Source organism: Equus asinus, chromosome 16 (genome assembly GCF_041296235.1).
Source record: "Equus asinus isolate D_3611 breed Donkey chromosome 16, EquAss-T2T_v2, whole genome shotgun sequence".
Classification (NCBI taxonomy): domain Eukaryota; kingdom Metazoa; phylum Chordata; class Mammalia; order Perissodactyla; family Equidae; genus Equus; species Equus asinus.
In genome coordinates, this window is record NC_091805.1 from 15,101,642 (window position 1) to 15,118,806 (window position 17,165).

A 17,165-nucleotide genomic window follows, 5' to 3' on the forward strand; every position below is an offset into this window, starting at 1 on the left:
TTTAGGTTAGAAGTCTGATGTGGGTCTCACTGGGCTAAAATCAAGGTGCCAACAGGACTGTCTTCCTTTCTGGAGGGTCTAGGGGAGAATCAGAATGTACATGTACAGAAATTGCGGAATAATTTTTAGCTAATATAGTATACCAAAGATAATGAAGAAGCATCTCATTCTGAAAAGCAGAAATTTAATAAAAATTAAAATGATCAAATTAAAAAAAACCTGATCCAATCTTAAAAGAAACAAATGGAAATATTTAGGTGCAAGAAATGTTGAGGAAACTCAAAACTAACGTGGCAAGGGGGAAGTGAAGCTGAAGTCGATCTTGGGGATGGTGGATCAAGGTAGAGTCCTTTTTGGCTGGGGTCTGGAACTTTAACACTCACATAAAGACAGGGGATGAGGTCTCAGGACTGTACTAGGTAGGGAAGTGGAACTGAGACCACTACACAGAGCCAAAAGCCTTACAGGATTGCCCAATCCAGTCCTCCAAGGACTAGGGACTAGAAAATGTGGCTCAGCAGCCCAGGAAAGCTGGGAGTAGCATCCCGATTTATCTTTCTTGTGGGTTGCCAAATTAATATATATACACTGATCCAGAAACTGAATTCCAGCAGAGACAAATGAGAACTTGTTCTCTAAAGATGACCAGAGATCATATATGGGACTCCCACAAGAACAACCCTGATAAAAGTAAAAAAATTGCAAATCACACAAGGAAAGGAACCACCATGGGGGAGTCAACAGATACAGCTAATAAGAGAATTAACACCACAAGAACTGGAGATAATTGAACTATCTAAAACAGACTTTATACTTAGTATATTTAATATTTTTAAGGAGAAGAAATAAGGAACAAAGCCCATAGAAGAACAGGAGAGTATGAAAAATGAACCAGGAGATTAGAAAAAGAACTAAGTAAAACTTTTGGAAATAAAAGATACATTGGAATGAAAACTCAATAGTTAGGTTAAACAGTAGATTAGACACAGTTGGCTATAACATTAGTAAATTGAAAGACAGATTTGAGAAAATCACTCAATACAGTATACAGAAAAGTGATGGAAAATGTGTGAGAGATTGGACTGAAAAATTTCTATACATATGTAGTAGGATAAAAAAGAACAGAATATAGAATATGGAGAAGAGGCAATATCTGAATAGAAATGGCTGATAATTTTTGGAACTGAAAAAAAGACATAAATCTTCAGATTAAAGGAAACTATCAGTTGAGGTCAAGATAAATAAAGCCAAATTTATATTTAGAAACATTGTGGAGAATCTGCAGATCAAATACAAAGAAAAATCTTAAAGGCTTCCAGAGAGAAGAAGGAGTATTTATTAAGGACAACTAGACTGATAGTGACTTCTCATCAGCTTTAATAGAGGCCAGAAGGAAATGGAATGTCATCTTTAAAATGCTGAGGGGAAGATAATAGATGCTGACCTCGAATTTTATGTATTCAGCTAAATTATAATTTAACAAGTTTCTCGGGAATGCCTGTCTCAAAAACTTGATCCACAAATTAAATTGAAAAATTTTAATTTCATAATTTCATCCAGATGTTTGTTTAACTAAGGAGTACCAACAAAGGGTAGATGACTTTTTAACTTTTTAACAGCTTTCGTTTCTTAGGTGTTTCCTTTTCATTGGTAAGCCCCAGGACAGAGGATGAAAGTAAGAAGATGAACAGGAGGAAATTCGCACAATAATGCAAGTTACTGTCTCTATGTGGGCAGAAGAAGTGAAGATTATATACATTGGGAAGAACATTGGTCTTCTTTTGTCTGGATTTGGTCTATATTGACTGTGAGGCTTAATATTTGTCATTGGGAGGTGAATGTGTGTGTGTTTGAGCCAATGGTTAACCAGTGGATGATCAGAAACTACAAGGAGGCACATTGCCTCTCACAGTGGTGGTGAGACCAATAAGCCAGGCATGGGACTGCCATGCCTACCTTGAACTACCTTAAAGTGGTCCCCAGTGATGATAGTCTAGTTTGAATAACTCAGATTAGGGCAATATTCTGCTGAGTGACTACTGCATCCTACAGAGCTAGGGTGGGTGGAGAATTGGAGGATGCACTCTAGAATAAGACCAACTCTCAATGGGTAGAGGGTGAGATTATCCAAAAGGGGGATGGAGAATCCCATTCTGGAGGCTTGATGAAGACAAGGGAGCAAGATTAGAAACTGGGATGTGACCAACAGGACAGCACCATGAAGAGTTTTAACTTTTTTATGGTTTTCCCTTGGATTTTAATGGCAGTCTTATATACCTTATGGTTAAACACATTTACCCTCCGCATTATAATTTCCTTTAGCGGTACCTAACCTGTTAGTAGAGTCTGATCTATGAGTACAGTGGAGAATCAAGGGATGAGGCAGTGACAGGATGTGTGGCCTGCCTCACAGTCATCTCTGTTTGGAGACCCATTGGAAGGAGCAGCATCCTATCTGGGGGGCCTGTGATCCTGCAGTGGCCCACAGTGGACTTAGAGCAGAAGGGAGGAGCACTTTCTGTGCAGCAGGAGTGGCTGCTAAGTGGATGGCCTGGCTCATGAGTGGACCTGAGACAAACTCCTACTTTCCTCAATGGAGGAAATTGGCTCTGAAGGCCCATTTAACTCTTAGAATGATAAATGGTTTTTTTTTTTTTAAAGTAAAAAAAGAAATCTTGTAATCTTACCACCTTAACATAACTTTTCTTGTATTTGGGTATTATCTTCCAGCTCTGGACCACTTGCATGTGTATTCCTACTAAAGATGTAATCATATTGCCCATGCTGTTTTGCCTTTCGTGTGACCTGGGTTTGAATTTTTAGCTCAATTGCTTAGGAGCAGCGTAGCACTGGACATATTATATAACCTCTTTGAGCATCTGTTTCGTTTTTTGTAAAATAAAGTAAGATGGGAATAATAAGAGCTTGCACAAAAATATTTTATTGAGGGGCTAAGTGCTGGGGATAGGAAGGTAAACGAATGCAGATATGGTCCCTGTCTCATGGGCTTATAGCCTAGTTGGGGGGTAGAGACAATAAGTTAACTGTGCAATTGCAGTGAGTGCTCTGGAATAGAGGTTCATGGTCCTCTGCAAGTCTGAAACACAGGGCCTTGGCTGAGTTAGTTGATCGGGGAACCTTCCCTGAGGTAGTGAAACTGGAGCTGAAATCTGAAGGATAAGGAGGAATTAGACAAAGAGGTGAGAAAGAATGTACTGGCCCAGGGAACAGCACGTGTAAAGGACCTGTGGTGGGAGGGAGCGCGCAGTGTTTGGGTGGCTCTGAGGCCAGTATGGTTGGACAGAAAGGGGAGCATCTGTGAGAAGCAGATTGGCATGACACAGTGGGACCCAAACGAGCAGAGCCTTGAAAGAACTTTCTGGCTGCAGAGAGAAGATTGAGGGGGCCAGGGTGGGTACCTACACCCACCTTGTAGTAGTAGATGAGCTAGAAGCTATTGCAGTGCTCTCCAGCCAGAAGAGGATGGTGCCATGGTGAAAATGGTAGCAATGGAGAGGAGTGAATAGATGCAAGAGATACTTAGGAAGTAAAATCTTAGGAGTTGGTGAAGGATTGGATAGAGGAGATGAGGGCACCAGTTTCTTGAGAGTGAATCAGATGGTTCTAAAACAGCAAACAATGTAATGAAAAGTGGCAGACATGGTTGTACAACCTAAACTAAACCATAAAGAAATTTTCCTTTGAAGAAGGTGGCTTTGGAAAAGAATGAATTGAACATGTATAGACATTGTTTTGTGCTATATTTGCAAAATTAATTTTAAAGACACATCAACCTTTAGCTTCAGAGTATGTAAAGCACCAGTTAAAAAAGTCATACGTGGATTCAAGTCAGTTACTATTATCTGAATTATTAAGATTTTATCAAATAAGATAGTTTATATTGTGAGAAAAATGAATTGCAGACTTCTGAAAATATTTGATTTAAATAAAATTCACCTTAGTTGAAACTCACTGTGCAGGACTAGAAAGGGATGGTTTGTTTTAATAGCCAAGACATGGAAGCAATCCAAGTGCCCATCACCAAATGAATGATAAAGAAGATGTGGTGTATATATACAGTGGGATACTAATCAGCCATAAAAAGACAAAATCGTGATGTTTGCGACAACATGGATGGAGCTTGAGGGTATTATGTTAAGCAAAATAAGTCAGACAGAGAAACCCAAACATCGTATGATTTCACTGATATGTGGAAGATAAACACACATGGACAAAGAGAACAGATTAGTGGTTACCAGGGGAAGCGGGTGGGAAGAGGGGGAAAGGGGTAAAGGGACACATATGTATGGTGACAGATAAAAACTAGACTACTGGTGGCGGGCATAATGCAGTCTATACAGAAACTGAAATATAATACTCTACACTTGAAATTACACAGCGTTAGAAGCCAATATGATACCAATAATAATAAAAAAAAGGAGTGGCTTGTTTAGAGCCAGTCATGACGTAACAGAAAAGGTGTGTTTGGGGGGTAGTGTTTTTTTGATAGAGGACTTACTTGGCAAAAGACAAAGGGATATTATCTATTTTGATTCACTTAGCAAATATATATATTTTCTGATTTAGGTAGGACTTTATTCATTTGATACAACTGCGCTTGACGTGAAGTAATTCTAACACAGGACCAAGAGATTTCCTCAAAAGATAGAACATAGTGTAATTGTCTTTATACAATGATTCACCACAGCCTTGAAAGTACGAAGTTTTCCAACTGCCTTTAAAACAGGCAATTTACAAAAACAAATATTTTACACACATTTCAGGAACATTTCTGTAACACAGCCTCAGGGTTTTGGATACCATCAATATGCTAGTAACTCCTAAATTCAAATCTCCTGCTCAAATGACTCCCCTTCATTTGACACTTGTATATCCACTACTTAGCAAATATTTTGGAGCTCCTACTAACTGCTGGACACAAGGTTAGACTCCTAGATCAACAGAGATGAACAAAAGAGCTGGGTTCTTATCCTCATGGGCTTAGTGTGGAAGAGAGTCAAGTAAGTACACTCACACAGAAAGGTATCTTTCTAAAGAGTCTCAGTGCATTGATGGAAAAGAGGTGGGTGCAGCAAGAGACCAGAGCATGGGAGACAGTTTCACATTTAGTGGCCACGAAAGGCCTCTCTAAGGAAGGTAACTCTCTTAGTCTGGGACCTGAAGGATGAGGAGGCAGCTGAGCAAGGAATGCGTTGGGGAGACTGAAGCATGTGGAGTGATGGCTTTGACATGGGAATGAGCTGGCCTGTGTGAAAAAAAGCCAATTTGAAAGGAAGTCAGTGTGGCTGGAATGTTTGAGTAAGTGGATTTTTTTTTTTAATGCTGGCTATAAATCAAGGCAGTCAGATCGTTGGGGAGGGGGGTTGGGGAGAGGAGGTGGATCAGAGGTGACTCGAAGCTAGATTAAGGAGCCCAGATTTACGTATTAAAACTCTGACTCTTTCTAAAACACCATTTATTCCCCTCATGTAAACTTTGTACTATTATCTGTTATTTGATCAAGGAAATAGTTAAATACTTTCTCTAAGTAAGTATTGGAAGATTATCTGGAAGTGGAAATGCTTTCTCCGATTAATCTCGCTCAGTCATCTGATTGTATGAGAACATTCTGTGTTGCACAGTTTTTTGCATGCTAGTCACTCTGGCCTGGGTTATTTAATATTCACAGCAACTAACGAAACAGTTTGTGTGCTTGGAAAAGCAGAGGGGGAAAAGCTATTACAATTTTATAATTAACTCTTGGTTCTTGTGTAAAGTTCTCTGTTAAAATAGTGTTATGTTTAAAAAAATCAGAGATTCTTGTTTGTGAAAGCCAATCTAATTTTCCTAATTATTTTAAACGTACTATGATTCATTAACATGTTGCACTATCATTAATCCAATTCATCGAGAGTTACAACATTTTGCATTACTACGTCTATCTTAACTGTCATCAAATTCCTTTGACCAATGGATTTTTTCCCCCGTATTTACCAAGCCTTACCTTTTACTTAGTCTTAGTGTTTTCTATTTTGAAGATATGTTTTTCATTGTTTCAGGAGTATTAGGTATACTTGGAAGAGCCCAATTTTTAAGACTTATTGTAGTATGACTTAGTGGTGTAGTGGAAAACAGCCTTGGCATTGGCGTTGAAGTTGGATAGACCTGGATGTGAATCTCAATCCCACTGTTTACTTAGCTATGCCATCTTCGGTTAGTTACATAAATTTTTGGACCGTACTTTTCTCATCTGGAGAATGGAGAAAATAATGTCTTCATTATAGAGTTGACAGGATTAAACGAGATGATGTGTGTAAAGCATAACGTGGTGCCTATAACTTAGGAGGTGCTCAGCTGTGTACGTGGTCTTTGGCAGATTACATAGCACTACCTAGAATCATATTTCAAATAGTGGAGACAGATTTGCACTGGTTCTTCTACTTAGTCCCTTTGTGTCCAAGGACACATTTATTTCTCACTTGGGATAGAGGAAAGGGTTACTGGTGGCACAGCCTGGCTGTGGACAGGAGGGAGCCGCAGAATGTCACACTACCTTCATCCAAAGCCTCTGCAGCGGGGGTGGGCTGTGAAGGCAAGTCCAGGCCAGTGTTTAAGTAAAAGGTCTCAACCGTGGAGAAGAAAGTGTGGTTGGAAGCTCAATTCAAAATCGCAATCCACGGCTATAGCCAAGAAGCCAGGATACTCACGCAGGAAATATTGATTGAGAAACCGCCATGTGTCAGGCCTTAGGCTAAGTACTGAGTTCACTAAAGTGAACAAAGCACGGTGTCCCAGGGGACCTATGATGCAGAAGAGCAGCCCCACAACCATATTACGGTGCGGTAAGTGCTGTCATGGTGGTGCAAGGCAGGGACAGGGTGCAGGGATCTGAAAGTTTGAAGGAGAGAGGACCAGTTTATATTTCCAGGAGAAGGCTGGGAGACAAAGGGTTTAAGAAAACCACACCGGAGGCAAGAATGAAATCAATAGTTTAACAATCAGTAACAAGGCTAGGAAGGTAAGTTGTGGGCCTAGTGAAGAATAGGTTCTGAGTTGCTGTGTTTCTAGTCCCTAAAGGGGCCACCCAAGGAGTGAAGCAAGCCAGGTAATGAGGTTGGTTCTGATGGTACCTGTGGGATGATCTCTGGAGGGTCTAACACAGCTCAAAGGACAGAGAGATGCTCCCTCACCCACTAGGGGACTGAAACCTTGACCTTGCTTTCATCAACTTGAAGCAGAAATGATTTAAATGGCTCTAGTGACCTGAAATAGTTCACATGTAATTTCTATTGGATGTAGCCCAGAGCAGGATAAGATTTACCTACTGAGTAATCAAAATTTCTGCTGATTTTATGGGGTGGGAGAAATGGCAGTGAACTATTTCTTACCCTGGAAATTCTAGTGGACTGCTGTGTTTGGAAACACTTTTGAAACTTGGCTAAGTATTCTAAATCTTAACTGGAAATCTCACCAAAGTATTCTTTTGTTGGTTGGAGGGGCTCAGAGAGTGTATAAATTGGCTTATTCTGTTCACCTCATCTGACTCTGTCTGGCTGCACAGATGTAGCATGAGTGTGCCTCCAGATGCTGATATATGAGTGTACATGGCTCATCTGCGGGCGCCGGGATATCAGTCATTTGTTCAGTTCTGGTTATCGTCATTCTATCCGTCTCCTTTTCTTTAAGATGCACTCTCAGGAGACCCATCTCTGTGATTGTCTGGGGGAAGATGCAGCTGAGTGAGTAATGCTGGAGAGACTAGAGGTATTTACCATCTTTCTCTGCAGCCAAGGTTTGTTAGGTTGACTTCCTAGTAAGGATACACTGGAGGATAAGCAGCAACACTAACTTGCGTTTACATTATGATTTCAGAGTAACTGTGGTCCAATATTTTCTCAAGTATCGTAATTCTGGGAAAGTGAGGATTTATATAGAAAATACTTGATCTACTTCTTATTACAGTTTATTCCTGTAGTTCCTACAGTTGCCCGTTTCTACAGTTCAGAGACATAACTATTTAAGTCAGTCAAAATCTGGAAATTTTGCAGAGTGAGGCAGAAGGTACTCCCTGTTTGAATTATTAAAATCTGTGAATGTAATTTAAAAATCATCAGGGGATTTAAAAATCAGCGCTTGTGTCTCTCTCTCCTTTCTGATTGTTGCAAAGAGAACTCTGCTATCTGGCTCGTTACTTTAAGCCACCCTGTTCTGGGGTGATTTATCATGCAGCAATAGATAACTGAAACAGCGGATCAAAGAGTGCCTGGCTCACTACGGGCGGCTGGGGTTTAGTCTCAGCTCGGCCCAGTAGCAAGCTAGGAGCTGTTGCTTAAGAGATAAGTAGTTATCAGCAGAGGAAGACCCTAAGGGTCTTTGCTGTGATTTTTAAAATTAGGGCTTCTAGAGACTCCATACTCCATCTTTATTTACCATGGACACTTGGAGTTCCCCCGGATTTACTGGTCAGGAGCAGTGAGGGGAAGAGTGGAGTGCATCAAAGCTTGGCCCTCCTGCAGAGACGTCTTATTTTTTTTTCCTTTTTAACTACAGTCACCATACTATACATTACAGCCCCAGGACTTATTTATCTTATTACTGGCAGTTTGTACCTTTTGACCCACTTCCCCTATTTCCCCCACCCCAACCCCCTGCCTCTGGCTACCACTAATCTGTTCTTTGTATCGACGAATTTGTTTTAGATTCCACATATAAGTGAGACCATATGGTATTTGTCTTTCTTTGTGTGACTTATTTCAGTTAGCATAACACCCTCAACGTCCATCCGTGCTGTTGAAAATGGCAGCGTTTTCTTTTTATGGCTGAATAGTATTCCATTGCATTTATCTACCACATTATCATTATCCATTCACCCATTGATGGATACTTAGGTTGCTTCCACGTCTTGGCTATCGTAGATAATACTACAGTGAACATGGGGTGTATATGTCTTTTTGAGTTAGTGTTTTCATTTTCTTTGGATAAATACATAGAAGTGGAATAACTAGATATATGGTAGTTCTGTTTTTGATTTTTTGAGGAACCTCCATACTGTTTTCCATAGTGGCTGCTGCAGAGACTTCTTTAGCTCTGGGCCCCACTCAAAACCGGTATCCTTAGGGCTCTTTGGTAAAAGTGTCAGAGCAGCATGCCCAAAGTGTAGTATCAGTTCCTCCAACCCAAAACAATGCTGAATGGCTTTCCAGGGATTATAATTTATACCCCCCGGCAGTTTATGAGAACCCCCATTCTTTCACATCCTTACCCACGCTCATTCCTGCCATGCCTTTTAATGTTTACCCATTTGTTCGGTGTAAGATAAAATTCTATCGTGGTGTTAATGCATTTTGTTGATTACTAAGGAGGTTGAATATCTTTTTATATATTTATACATATTTTTATATATTTATAATTTTTGTTTCCTTTCTTTTGATACATTAGTTTGTGGATTTTACCCATCTTTCTATTGGATTGTTTGTTTCTTAGAGCTTTTTTGAAGTTATTGATATATCTGGGAAGAATCCTCATTTGCTTGCTCTCTTTTGGGTAGAAAGAATGAAATGGTGAGTTTATCGTGAAGAACATTCTCTCTTCAAGGGATCTCCTGGATATTCCCTGGCTGTTACTTTCCCTCTCCGTTTACTTCTTGCCTCATTGAGGAAATTAGTGAACTTTTCCCAGGACTTTGTCACCTCACCTTTTCTCCCATGGATTTCTTAAGGAGTGGGGGTGGGTTATTGGTGAGGGTGAGAGAGAGTGCAGGGGGAGGAAACATACTTGTTTCCTAGAATCTTCTATTTCTCTTTGTCTAGTTACTATTTCAAATGGTGACTTGAAGTTGTGTCTCTTTCTTTGAGGGCTGCTAGTTTTTAACATTCATCTGCTATTTATTTTGTTAGGCTTGGAGTAGGCAAGTGTCTGAATTCTGGCTTTTTTTTTTTCCAAAGAAAGATAACGTGACTATGCAAAACTGAACAAGAGTGAACATACAAGTTTGTTCAAATTTGTTCAGATCACCCACTGGGAGGATTTGATGTGACTGAAATATCATTAGTGGAATTTTGATGAAGTCTTTGTTGTTTTTCTTTGTTTTTATTTTCCTGCTTGTGAATATACATAATTTTCATGGAAGAATCTTGATTCAATTTTCTTAATTAGAGATCTGATATAATCTATGCCTGACAATTATTTTTTTTAATTGCAGTAACATTGGATTATAATATTATATAAATTTCAGGTGTACATCATAATATATTTCGAATTCTGTGTAGATTGTGGTATTTGACTTTCTCCCTCTGACTTATTTCACTGAACATAATACCCTCAAGGTCCATCCATGTTGTCACAGATGGCCGGATTTCATCATTTCTTATGGCGAGTGGAATTCCATTGTGTATAAATACCACATTTTCTTTATCCATTCGTCCCTTGATGGGCACCTAGGTTGCTTCCAAGTCTTGGCTATTGTGAATAATGCTGCAATGAACATAGAGGTGCATGTATCTTTATGGCTTTGTGTTTTCAAGTTCTTTGGATAAATACCCAGCAGTGGAATAGCTGGATCATATGGTAGATCTATTCGTAATTTTCTGAGGATACTCCATACTGCTTTCCCTAGTGGCTGCACCAGTTTGCACTCCCACCAGCAGTGTACAAGGGTTCCCATCTTTCCACATCCTCTCCAACATTTGTTGTTTCCTGTCTTGTTAATTATAGCCATTCTGACTGGAGTGAGGTGATACCTCATTGTAGTTTTGATTTGCATTTCCCTGATAGCTAATGATGTTGAGCATCTTTTCATATGCCTGTTGGCCATCCATATATCTTCTTTGGAGAAGTCTCTGTTCAGGTCTTTTGCCAATTTTTTAATTAGGTTGTTGGTTTTTTTGTTGTTGAGCTGTATGAGTTCTTTGTATATTTTGGATATTAACCCCTTATCTGATGTATGGTTTGCAAATACCTTCTCCCAATTGTTAGGTTGTTTTTCATTTTGTTGATGGTTTCCTTTGCTGTGCAGAAGCTTTTTAGTTTGATGTAGTCCCATTTGTTCATTTTTTCTTTTGTTTCCCTTGCCCGGTCAGACATAATACTTGAAAATACACTGCTAAGACGGATGTCAAAGAGCGTACTGCCTATGTTTTCTTCTAGAAGTTTCATGGTTTCAGGTCTTACATCCAAGTCTTTAATCCATTTTGAGTTGATTTTTGTGCATGGTGTAAGGGAATGGGCTACTTTCATTCTTTTGCATGCAGCTGTCCAGTTTTCCCAACACCATTTATTGAAGAGACTCTCCTTTCTCCATTGTATGCTCTTGGCTGCCTTGTCGAATATTAGCTGTCCATAAATGTGTGGGTTTATTTCCGAGCTCTCAATTCTGTTCCATTGATCTGTGTGTCTGTTTTTGTGTCAGTACCATGCTGTTTTGGTTACTATGGCTTTGTAGTATAATTTGAAATCAGGGAGTGTGATACCTCCAGCTTTGTTCTTTTTTCTCAGGAATCCTTTGGCTCTTTGGGGTCTTTTGTTGTTCCATTGAATTCTGGTTTTATTCTGCCATTTTACCCTAGAAGTCTCTGAGACAACTTTTTAAGGCTGCTCTCGATGTTCATTTTAAACTGATTTCCTCAGGGTAACAATGTTGGAGAAAAGAGATTATTTCTACCCTTGACTCTGTGTTTCTCTATGATGGTCCTGCCCGTTGAGGCAAAACTCCACCAGGAAATGGTGGGGTGGAAATGAATATCACTTGCCAAAAACTGAACTGTGTGAAAATGAAACCTCTCCCTCCCCCTAATAACTGAAGATTTCTAGCCTAAACCTGTATTCTGTCTGAGACAGAAATCTTAATCCAACCACTTAGAAATAAACTCAGGCACTTCTGACGTTTTTCTTACACATTTCAAGTTTACACTCAATCAAATTTAGGATTTTCATCACCCCTGTCCACAACTTCCTTGTCTCTGGAGTTGCTGCTAAGCTTGGCTTGGGGAGAGACGCAAATGCCACCCCAAACAGGTAGGAGATTTCTCTGTCTCAGATAAACGAGTCTAGGTAGTTGTTGCTGTCCCCTGAGAAAGGGCTTGTCTTGTTGAGCCTTCAGTGTTCCCTTCCAGGCCGGCATCCAGAGAGTTGTTACCCTTTTCCCACCTAGTCCTTAGCCTCATGGTCCACTCCTGCATCTTCTCATTCCTGGCAGTGTGAATTAGTTTTCTACTGCTGCATAACAAATGACCACAAACCCAGTGGTGTGAAACAACAGCCGTATGTTATCTCACAACTTCCTATGGGTCAGAAGTCTGGGCACAGACTTCTGGGCCCACTGCTCAGTGTCTTACAAGGCTGAAATCAAAGGGTCAGCCAGGCTGTATTCTCACCAGCAGGTTCTGGGGAAGCATCTGCTTCTAAACTCACTCAGGCTGTTGGCAGAATTCATTTCCCTGCAGTTGTATGACTGAGGTGTTCATTTCCTTGCTAGCTGCCAGCCAGGGACCACTCTCACCTTCTAGAACCACCCTCAGGTCCTTACCATGTGTCCCCTCACAGGCCCTCCTCACAACATAGCTATTTGCTTCTTCAAGGCCAATAGCAGAATGTCTTTCACTTCCAATCTCTTCCTACAGGGAAGGCCTTCTAAAGGGCTCACCTGATTAGGCCAGCTCACCCAGGATAATCTCCTTCTTGATCAACTTAAAGCCAACTGATTAGGCACCTTAATTACATCTTCAAATTCCCTTCACCTTTGCCATATAAGATAACAATCACAGTTGTAAAACTTGTCATATTCACAAATGCTACCCACACTCCAGGGCAGGGGAGTATACAGGGCAGACACAAGGGAGTGCGAATTTTCGGATTATCTCAGAATTCTCCCGACTACGCAGTGGGACCCTCAGGGCTATAGTTCTCTCTGTCTGCTAACCTTGTGTCTCGCTTGGAGTCTGGGACATGGGAATTGCAGATGCAGGGACTACAAGGAAACTCAGGGCTCTTTCCAGCCCTGCCACACAGTCTCCCATTCCTCTCTGTGGTTGAGGGCCTGTAGGGCTGAGGGCTTCTCACTGAGGTCTGTCTCAGATCCTTAGGCTGAAAGGGAGAACCACCTCTCTTTCATCCCACAAGTCCCTTGGTGGGGTGGGCGTGGAACAGGATTCTCATATCATTTCTAGTTCTTGTGCTTTTTCTCCAAACTCTTGCCACCCCCTCCAATCCACAAAGGTTTTATTTGCTCTCCCCATGGGGGCTGGGGGAGGGGTGGAAGAGACGGCTGGGTAAACAGTCTTCCAAATCCACTGCTTATTGCAGGACTTCAGCTCTGTAAGCTTAGAAGCTAAAAATTAACTTTTGTTCCTGTTTGCATTTCAACTACAGTCTAGCTCTTCTGGAGGCAGCAGAGGCCGGGATTAGTTTAAAGAGGCAATGGGAGCTACAGGGTAAACAAAGGGATTGCCAGGCTGTCTCGCAGCTCCCCTTCCCTCATTATATATGGATTAATACTTCATATACAACCTGCCACAAGAGTTTCCAAAACAATCTAGGTTTTCTGAATCATCCTGAGAACTGGATTTGTTCCATGTTAATCTTTATGCCTCATCTGCTGTATTCTTTATCTATGAACATTTCCACCCTTCCCTGAGCAGGTGGAAACCCCAGAGAAGGGCAAATTGAAACAGTGCTAGAAATTAACAAAATGTTAATTAAGTTTCCCCTTGCTGACGGGAAAGCTGAACTTGGCAGTGCTTCAGAGAAAATAAAGGACTTGTGCTTACACTAATTAAGAGTGTTACTCAAGTAAAATAATTGGAAGTCAATATAAACCCTAAAGCTTAGTAAATATGAAGAGTGGCGCTGGGATGGAATAAAAGTAAATGAGTAAAAGGATGTGTCCAAAAAGCAGTTGGTATTTCTCACCAGAATAGTTATGTTAGGATAATTTTACACTCAGCTACTAACCACCGTTTCCCTCCATCCCCAACCTTCAATACCCGGGCTTGATTGTCACGTAAACAATCTGCTAATCTTGTGGCGTTAATGCAACTCATGGAAAAATCTCAAAGGAGAACACAGTGACCTTGCTTTGCCTGCTTCCCCAAAGCCAGATGGGGACATTGTCAGGCAGCTAATTCACCAGGCAGAGCTTCTGGGGTATTGCTCTTCTCTCCTTCCCATCGTTGGTCTCCTTGACCACCTCTTCATGTTCTTTCATCCCATTTCCAAACGTACAGGTTTATCCCAGGCAAAGTCTATCTCATTTCCATACAACTCACTTCAGAATTCTCATTTCCTCCTGATTTTTAAACTAATTTTTTCTTTTGAATTTATCTTTGCTTTACCTGGATAGTATTATCTTGGTGAAGAGCAGATTTTTATCTTTGTATCCTCAGCATCCAACGTGAACACCTGGAACATAGTGGCTGCTCATATTGTTGATAATATGAACATATCAATGAAATATTTCCCTACTTACCTGTCTATCTCCCCACTGGACAGTGAGCACTTTGAAGTTAAGAACCTGTTTTATCCATTGTGGGATCCCTAGTACCCAACACACTGTCTAGCATGTAGTAGATTCTTAAACAAAGTTAACTGAATAAATGAAAAATAACCAGGGCTTTACGATGGACCTCAGCATACTGCAAATGAATGATAAGCTCTGATGTCATAGTTTTGCAATATACTACCACAGAAGTAGGTAAGGAAAGGTTGCCAAGTTGGTCTTTGAACAATTACTGGGAAATTGGACAGAAGATGCAATGAGGAATAATTTTGAAGAGACTACAGCTGAGTGTTTTCTCTATGCAATCTTTACGAAGTCAAGCACATTTCTGATTCAAAGCAGAGAACAAATGCATCCTCTCTTTCATTGAGATGAAATACAAACTTTTAATGGTCTCTTGAAAATCATTATGAAATCCTTTCAACCAAATGGCTGCAGGGCGTTGAAATCTGAGTTGATGTCTGAGTCAGACGGTTGGAATAATTTCCCTAAGTGGTGCTACGTGTGGCTCTGCCGATTGGGTAACCACCTCAGAGGACATCCCGTTTAGTCCCAGAGTAGATGACCTTAATTTGCTTCAGCCAAAAGTGAACAAAGAAATGATGAAGAACAGAGCCTATTTCTTTCTCAGTGATGTGCTCAGATTTGAGAATAGGATGACATGATGATTTTCTTTTTTTGTGTTTCCCTCAAAATTTTCCAAGCTCTCTACTCTTTTCTCTGCCTTTGCCCATAGTTCCCTATACATTTTAACTATCTGGGTGTAGTCATTTTTCCTGCCATGTTCACCTTATAGAGTCTAATTTTCTGCGATATTTCTAGACTAACTAAGATGGTAATTAGTTTGATTCCACAGGGGCTGTGTTTTTCTTCTTGTCAATCCAGACTTCTAAATCAATAACAACATATCCAAATTTGAACAGTATCTCAGTTTCTTTGAGGTGGTTGTGTGTATTGAAAAGAACAGAGGGTTTAGAATCAGACATATCTGTTTGAGTCTTACTTTGCCAACTACTCCAAGGTGTGTGACCTGGAGTATATGTCTTAATATCTCCTGTTTGGCAAAATGTAGAAAAAAACAACTACATCATAGGAATTTCTTGACGTTTAAATAAGTTAAAAGGCCTCCTTAATAAATGACAATTATTTTTTTCCCCAAGCAAACACTTTAACTAACACTGAAGTTTAATATTGATTCTCTAATCCTACTTTTAAAGAGCCTGCTTAACGACTAGTCTTAGCATCCATAAATGCAGGCAGACTTAGCAATAAAGATTAACCTTTTGTGATATTTAAAATTATTATTTTGGTGATATAACTCTATCATCTGCAAATTACTTTAAGAGTAGTTGATAAGAAAGTCACAATCCATATTTAATACAATATTTTATTTTACTGATGAGGAAGGTGTAATTGAATGAAGAGTTGATTGACCAGGTAAAGATCACACAAACAGCTAAGTCTAGTTAGATTCATGGATTTCCAGTTGAGGGCTAATACTCTGCACCCAGTGGTTTCTCACCTCTGTCCTCCTCTTTCACTTGTACAGTCTCCATCCTCCTTCAGAACCTTACTAATTCTCACTAGGACCAGATCAAGAGCATCCTACCTGGCACCTCTGTCTCCAAGTCACCTTTCTCTCTGACCCACCTTCCTCGGTGTGGTCAGATTAATCATGTTGTTGCATTCTCCTGCTCAGATACCTCTACTGGCTCCCCGCTGTCTACTGAGTCAATTCCAAACTCATTAGCCTGGCACTCAGTGTCTTGCAATATAGCGCCAGGCTCATACATTTATTTAATGAGTATTATTGAGTGCCTACTATATGCCAGGTCTAGCTGCTGGGAATACAACTGTGAACTAAACATAATCTCTGCCCTTGCTGAGTTTATATTCTAGTTTAGTGGTTCTCAAAGTGTTGTCAGGGGACGCTGAGGGGCTCTGAGACCCTCTCAGGGTGTCTGCAAAGTAAAAATTATTTTCATAATGATACTAAGATGCTATTTGTCATTTTTACTCTCAGTTTCTTTTCTTATATGTGTAAGTGAAGTTTTCCAGAGGCCACCTGATACGTGATATCACAACAGACTCAATGTAAAAGCAGATGTGGGAATCCAGCTGTCTTCTGTTAGGCTAGACATTAAGGAGGACTGCAAAAATATAAAGCAATGCTACTATTTTTGTTTGAAAAATTTTTTTCCATAAAAATGTTATATACATCAACATCTAATGGGTTTACTTATTTATTTTTTGGTGAGGAAGATTGGCCCTGAGCTAACATCTGTTGCCAATCTTCCTCTTTTTGCTTGAAGAAGATTGTCCCTGAGCTAACATCTGTGTCAGTCTTCTTCTATTTTTTGTTTGCGGGACGCTGCCACAGCATGGCTTGAAGAATGGTGTGTAGGTTCACACCCAGGATCTGAACCTGCGAACCCTGGGCTACCAAAGTGGAGTGTGTGAACTTAACCACTATGCCACCAGGCTGGCCCCAAGTTTAATTTTTTCTATTTTGAAATGAATTAATAAATAAATGTTTAAAAATTTATCAATTAAAAAAATTTTTTTAAACAGCTTTATTAAAGTATAATCAATACACAAAATACTGCATATATTTGGTATATACAATTTAATGAGTTTGGATATATGCATACACCCAATAAACCATCACCACAAT